Source organism: Callorhinus ursinus, unplaced genomic scaffold (genome assembly GCF_003265705.2).
Source record: "Callorhinus ursinus isolate GAN/ISIS: 27379988/994484 unplaced genomic scaffold, GSC_fseal_2.0 scaffold9, whole genome shotgun sequence".
NCBI classification, from domain to species: Eukaryota; Metazoa; Chordata; class Mammalia; order Carnivora; family Otariidae; genus Callorhinus; species Callorhinus ursinus.
Genome location: NW_027397071.1, coordinates 52,696,170 through 52,703,969, shown reverse-complemented (window position 1 = coordinate 52,703,969; position 7,800 = coordinate 52,696,170).

Sequence of the window (7,800 nt, the reverse complement as noted above, 5' to 3'; positions counted from 1 at the left end):
GGAACAAAAACAAAGCCACATGTATGCAACCTTTTATGAAATAATACCCAGTAAAGGGACACAATCTGACTAAAAAGACTAAAAACTCCTTTCTGGGGAATAAGCAAGAGACAGTTTTAAATGTCAGAGAAGTAGACAGACATAAGCATTCCTTTCCTACTACAGTTCCACTCATTAATATTATTCAACATCCTTCTGCCTAACAGTTTCCAAACAAGCTACTCAGACTGATTGAATTTCCATATAGATTCTTCTTGAGGGGAAAAGCCAACCAAATGAAGTAGTTTAATTGGCTTGCCAATTTAATTTTTCCAATTACTGGCATTCTGGTTTATTTACCTGTCTCCTAGTAGGTGATTATTCCTGGATATCCAAAACCCAGCATGGCGTCTGAACATGGCAGACACTCAACAAAAGTTTTCACATTTAACAACAACAACAAAAAAAATTATCCTAAAATGGATATTCACTTAGATACTCACTTTAGAGCAGTGATTCTCAAAATGAGGCCTGCAGACTAGCAACATAAGTACCACCTGAGAAGTTGTTGGAAATGGGGCGCCTGGGTGGCTCAGATGGTTAAGTGTCTGCCTTCGCTCGGGTCATGATCCGGGGGTCCTGGGATCAAGCTCCATATCGGGCTCCCTGCTCAGCGGGAAGCCTGCTTTTCCCTCTCCCCCTGCTCGTTCTCTGTCTCTGTATCTCTGTGTCTCAAATGAATAAATAAAATCTTTAAAAAAAATAAAAAATAAAAAGTTGTTGGAAATGCAGATTATTGGGCTCCCACCCCCAGACCTACTGAATCAGACACTCTGGGGGGTGGGGCTCAGTAATCTGAGCTTTAATAAGCCTTCCACGCATGCTAAATTTCAAGAAACAATTTTTTTTTTTTTTTTAGAATTTAGTCTAGTGAACTAATGAAGTTTCTGAATGAGCCAGAAAGGACCATGACAACCCCACCAAATTTCCCTTTCTGAATTGCTCATTGATGGCACTTAGGGTCCTACTGGGTTGCAGCTCTATGAGTACAAAATTACCCCCATTTGCAGATTAGAAAACCGAGGGTTAAGAAGTTCAATAGCCTGGCCACATTTACTCTACTAGTAAATGCCAGGCCCAAGATTTAAAAGCTCATTCTGTGTTACAACACAGCAATCATTTCTATAAGTAATACATATACAGCTATGTAATTCCTGTACTGAGCTGCCTGCTATAAGACTAACACAGGCCTCCTCCACAACTTGAGGGTGACCTTGCCAATGGGACCATAATACCTGGAGTCTCTTTGCCAATAATTTGTCATTAGAGAACCAAACTAAAAAGGACTGTGTCACCGGCCACCTACATAACTGTTTTTTCCTCCATGTGTCCTAAAAGGCAGACAGTTTACCACTATCCCTTAAACTCAGGGGGCATGTCCCTAAACTATGTAAATATATTTGATCAGGTTAAAGTCAGAACCTTCATCTGGAGAACTGTTATATCTCTCTTGGATGACTTTTTATACCTGTAATCTTATTCACTGTTGATGGTACTATTTTTCTCTTAGGGATTTTTTTTTTTTTTTGGCTACATTTCTGATTTCTCAGAGAAACTCCTCTTAATATTCTTTAATTACCAGTAACAGTCAAAATCAATTGGGCAAATTTCTATAGAGACCATGAGTAACACATAGCAGAATTTCCACCATTTCTATCAACTCCTCTTGTCCCAAACTCCTTAAAATCTGAACACACACAGGGAGAGAGAGAGAGAGAAGTTAAAATCAAGGACCTCCCATGTTTCAGGCACAGTTTTGTTCCATTATTTCATTTATCCCTGCACTTAAGAACCCTGTTATGGTAGGCATTATCATCTGTTTTACAAAAGGGGAAATCAATGTTCAGAAAATAGATTCCTTGATGATTTGAATCAAACATGTCTATCACCAAACCCTGGGTTTGTTTCTCTGCCCCACACTTTCTGTAACCTCACTCTGAAGGTGCCATGGCTTTCTGGAGGTTGTCAGGAGGCCAACTGGGGAACAAAGGGAAAACTAGTCTTTCTCCCCCCCCATTAATATTCTTGTCATCTCTTCATATTTTGACAGACTTTGCATTCTCCGTGGCTTTTAAAAGCATCGGTACAAAGGTAGCTAAGTAGGACGGTCATCAACATCCTTGATTTGCAAGTTAGGAAACCAAGGCTCTGAGATGTTAACTAACTTAGCTAGAGTCACTTACCTTCTAAAGGTGGAGATAGAGGCTGTCCTAGATCTTCTAACTCCTGAGTTAAAGCTCTAAGCACTATATTATGGACCAGGATACAGAGCTGCTCTGGTTTCCAACATAACTGAAGGGATGATTTGTAAAAGAGCCCAATATGGGTTTTAAGAAGGAACATGACCAGCACTGTAACATCAAATCACCCCCAAAGTTCTGAAAAATTCATGCTACTTTCCTGACAGTCACACATACCAAAAAGAGAATCCATTCTCTGAATGCCTCTGTGAAATACATGTGTTTTTAACATATGTTTTAAATACGTTTTAAAAAAGAGAACTCATTTTCTGATTGCCTCTCTGATATTCATGATTTAGAAAGTCATCCTGAGAAACAGATATTTCTATCTCCCTCATTTCTAGGACTTTCCCACAAGCAGGACCAGCAGGAAGGGAACCTGGTACCAGTTGCTTCTAGGCAAGTCATAACATTGACCTACTTCTGCTTGCCTTTTCTCTTTAAGAAGCCAAGCTCAGAATTACCATCATAGATGCCTCTAATTTCAATAATAGATACCTCTTAGTTAGGAGGTTATTTGGTCTCTAGGTAGCAGGGAGCATGCTGTTTTCTTTTTCACTCTTGGCATTTGTTCAGGTTCCCAGGGGCTAGTGACCAAAAAATCCAATAAAAACAGAAATTGTTACCTAATAAAACACCAAGAAACTTTCCAGGCCTCAAGGGCAAGTAACACCCCTGCCCTTTCTAATTCTCAGACCACATTCCAAGTGCAAAATGGAATCATTTTTGTTTTCAAAGTGATGCTAATTTATTAGCCATGGTGCAAATGTTGACTGTGGTAATAGGACTTCAAAAAGAATGTATGCAGTCCAGAAAGCTTGAGGGGGAAAGGGAAATCAACTGAAAGGTGAACAGAATCCAGTAAAGTTCTTCAATCCAAACTGACTATACTCAGCAATTCCTTTACTCATCCACTCACATTCCTCATTACTTTTTTCATTACTGATCGAGATTAAAGCCACTCCCTAGGTACAAAGGGTATACATATGTGTATATATATATCTTTTCTCATGGAAACCTCAGTTGAGTCAGGAACACAGATGAGTCAACAAAGCATTGAAGATAAGTTTGTTACTTAACCAAGAAGAGTGTGGGAGATGTCAGAAAAGCATTACAGTAGTGGGAAATGTCAAGGAAGGCATGAGAGTATGACAATTTTGAAAGGTGATGAATCTTGAGGGATGATTTACACAAACCTTATTTCAATAAAACCTCAGATCTTCCAAGGAATAATTAAAAGTGTGTATTTAGAGGAAATCTCTATGTGGGATGAGATAACGTCACAAGGTCCCTACATCTCATTTTGGATGCTTTTCCCCTCTTAGGATCTCTCCTTGAAGACTTGTTTAAATAGAAATCTTTATTACTCAGGGTTTTTGGTTACATGCAAGAGAAATAGACTGGCTATTTTAAGCAGAGAAATAATTTACTGGAAAGTTATTAGGGACCCAACCCACTGACAGAAGTTTAAAAGAGCAGACATGGAAAAACCAAAGAGACACCAGAAAAACTGCACAGGGTCAGGTAGCAGAAACAGAACAATGGTTGGCCAAGAGCAATCTGATCTTACTCTGTGTCTCAGAGAGGGAAAGTGATTCTTCTAAGACCCCACAGCAGCAAAGCCTCCAGAGTTGAAAGTGATTTCTTAGCTCTTCTCTTAGGCCCTGTTATGGACACTTACCATTTTTTTGATTGTCAATATCCTTTTTCATAGTTGCAGGTTTTTAATTATCTTAAAAAAATTTTAAATATGCATAACATAAAATTTATCCTCAAGCATTTTTAAATGTACAGTTCAGTGGCATTACACACTGTTGTGCAACTATCACCACCAGTATCTCCAGAATTCTTTTCATCTTGCAAAGCTAAAACTCTCTACCCATTAAACAATAACTTCCTATATTCCTTTCTCTTAGCCACTGGCAACCACATCTATTTGGATTTTTATCTCCCTTTTGCAGAATCCCCTAAGATGTGTTGTCCTGGAGGAAATGGCTGTCTCTTACTACAGATCTTCCTCTCCTTGCTCAATTAGCTAGAAGTCACCAGAGGATTTAAATTCAGTCCATTCAATGGTCTCTCCCACAAAGCTATTAGAGAGCTACATTATAGCCATTGTTGAACAGAAAATTTGATGAGTTCCTTTAGATATTAGGTTACAGGAATACAAAAATGCATAAACAGGGTTCCTGCCCTAAAGCAGTACTATTAAGTGAGGACATATACTAGCAATTACAGTGCAGTTTGATGGTCATTTCTACAAGATGTAATTGGAATACATAGAAAGAAAAGCCCAAATTGGCCCAGAATGTGGGAAAAGATTTCAAAGTACTTAGTGCTTGAGCCAGGTCTGAAAAGTTGGTTGTAAGTATTCATTGTGGGCAAACCCTGGAGAGCTCGGAACATGCATGAGAAGCCACAAGGTTCCATGAAAAATCAAAAGGCTCAGAAACCGCTAGGACATTAAGAGAAGGATGAGACGTGGCCAGAAAGGACTCAGGACACATGGTTAGGGCATAGACTGGGAAGGGGAATGGACCTCTTACATCATGCAAAGGAATCTTTCTTATTCCTTCAAGACTATGATTATAAATAACAAGTCCTTGAATCCCCGGTAGTTCATGAAACATCTCACTGAAATCATGTAAAATATTGTCGGAGGATATTTTTCTTAAGGAGAAATCCAGAGTTTATGTTAGCTTTTCATTATGGTGGATAAAACCTGGGACATTTGGTAAAGACAATGGAGAACCCTCGAGGTATTCCTGTTTTCAAGGTTTTTGTATCCTACCAAAAATGTATCCTTCCCTTTGGTAATTTATAATGTAGTTCCCACATTACCAGGGCTATCATCTCTAGTACCTACGCTGTGATAAAGGAAGAGCTTGCATGAGGACAGGATGGGGAACAGGGTAGTGTGAAATGGAAGGAGACTGTGATTTTTTCCCCCTAGAGTAAGCATGCTGATTGCCAAAACAATGAGCTCATCCTGAGTGTTAATGCAGTAAATGCCAGGTGAATAAGGTGTCTATTATTAGACTTTACCATGCAGTGTTTTTGTCCCCTCCTTTCTTGGGTAACACCTGCTGTAGCAATGCATATCAACTTTGGGAACACTGGTCCCCATTAACATAGAAGGAATAGAAAATATGTGGGAAATGCTTGCACAGAGAGTGATTAATTGGAAAAGGAGCTTTGCTTTTTTTTTTTAACTCCATCTATACTGGTGGGGTGGTAGTAACATCTGTCTCCCTTTTCAGTTTCATTATAAACTTTAAGTCAGGAAACACTGGGGTGTAATTTTTCTTCTCTCTCCTCCTTGGCAACTCAAACAGTGTAAGGCATATAGAAAGTTCTTTTAAATGGCATACCTCCCTAACCTGGATTAAAGTGTATCAAATTTGGCAAATTGCTTGGCAAAGTAATAGTGAACACCTTGCTAAGTGCAGAGACTATGGGAGCTCTCTTTCAAGGAACTTCAAGTCTAGTGGGAGATAGATATTTAATGACTATTAAGGGTACAGAGGAGATTAAAATTGGGCTCCATAGGAAAGATAACATAATTTGGTACTTAACATTTAACTCAACATTTGAGTCAGATAAGTCTGAAATAGAATTCTTGCTCTGCAGCATAACAACTCCATGATTTTGGGCAAGTTACATAATTCCCATGGGTCTTAGTTCTATCTATGAAATGGAAATAGTAACACCACCTCTAGGTTTTTTGTTTTACTGTTTTCTGTCTTGTGGATTAAGAGACACACTGTGTGCAAAGTATGCAACACAGCATATCCATAATATGCTCTCAGGTTGGTGAAAATAGCTAAAAATGACACTAGAGTCAAGGGAAGTGGGCCGTTAGCTCCAAGTAGTGGTATAGAAAAACCCTTAATGAAGATAATAGTATTTCACCTGCGTTCCGAAGGATGTTTACAAATAAAACCCAGGGAAATGCATAGAGGAGTGAAAGTTCATGCCAAAGATGTGGAGAATAGAAGACTGTTCAGTGTGGACAGAACCAAAAAATCACTGTGGAGGAAGAGGAGGTTCATGGAGGGAGATGAGATGACTGGAAAATTAGATTCAACTAAGATCATGAACAACCTTCATGCTTTGATAAGAAGCATAACTGAATGAGTGAATGAATGTTTTTATTAATTCTATAGTCAATGATAGAACATTGAATTCTTTGTTCAAAACAATTTTTAGGAAGATCACTCTGGTGGAAGATGATTAAGCCAGCAAAAGTGAAGGTATAAAGACTTTCACTGTATTCTATATGTTACCTCACAGACTGACTGAACTAAAGCAATAGTAATAAGAATGAGAGGTGAGAGGAGAAAAGACAACTGGGGGGGGGCGTAAAATCAACTAATAGTACCAAGTGACTCCCCCAAATTTGTGCCTGGGTTTTAATTGCATATAGTAAGCATTGCCAATTCTTTTCTTTTCATCTGCCATGTATTAATATGTATATAAGCATGTATTTTATTCATTTTCAAAAGGAGGCCTGCCCTGTGTCCAACTAACTGCCCAAAGATAAGACTGTTAAAAAAAAATGTGAGGAGCTACCGTGTTTCTATTATTCACTACTGTGTAACAACCCCACCCCCAATACTTAACTGCATAAAACAACCACCATTTTATTATATATGATGGCTCTGTGGGTTGACTGAACTCAGCTCAGCCTGGCAGTTCTATAGCATGTGAGGTCAGCCGGGGCTACAGTCGCCTGGGCCTTGACTGGTCTGGAACATCTGAAATGGGTCATTTACATGGCTGACGTTGGTACTGGCTGTCAGCTGGGTACTCAGCTATTTATAATGACAGTCGTGCCTCAGTTCTCTTCCACATGTCCTCTCCATGCTGTTTAGACTTTTGAGAAAAAGGAATAAGACACTCATCCTTTTTGTAAAGTTTTATGTATTTAGGTAACCTCTACAGCCAACATGGGTCTTGAACTCATGGCTCCAAGGTCAAGAGTTGCTTGCTCTTCCTACTGAGTCAGCTAGGTATCCCATGATGCTCTTTCTCTTAAAGCCTGGGTTTAGAAGTCCTTGGATGTAACTTTTTATACCTTCTTGTTGGTAAAGTCAGTCTCAAAGGAAGTACAGTTTCAAGGAGAAGGTAAATAAGGCCCATCTCTTGATGTGAATAGTAGCATAAATATAAGGAGGGAGGATTGTTTGAGGCCACCTTTGCAGATGAGCTACCAAATGATTCAAACTGAAGAAATGGACTTGCAAATGCCCTATCTTTCCAATGATTAAGAATCTGATATCAGTATCATAAGGTAATTGGTTGCAGGCTGCCTACATTCTTAGGCAATATACTCTAATCTCATAATTTTCATTATTTCCTATGTTCTGATGGTTGCTGAAATGATCCATCATGAGCTCTCGGGTACTATATATAATGGGTTTTTCAGTCTGATTTCCATAGACAGATCAAACTCTTCAATGTGTCTAAACTGAAATTATCCCCTCCATCCAACTCTGAACAACTTAGCTGCGAAAAGAAC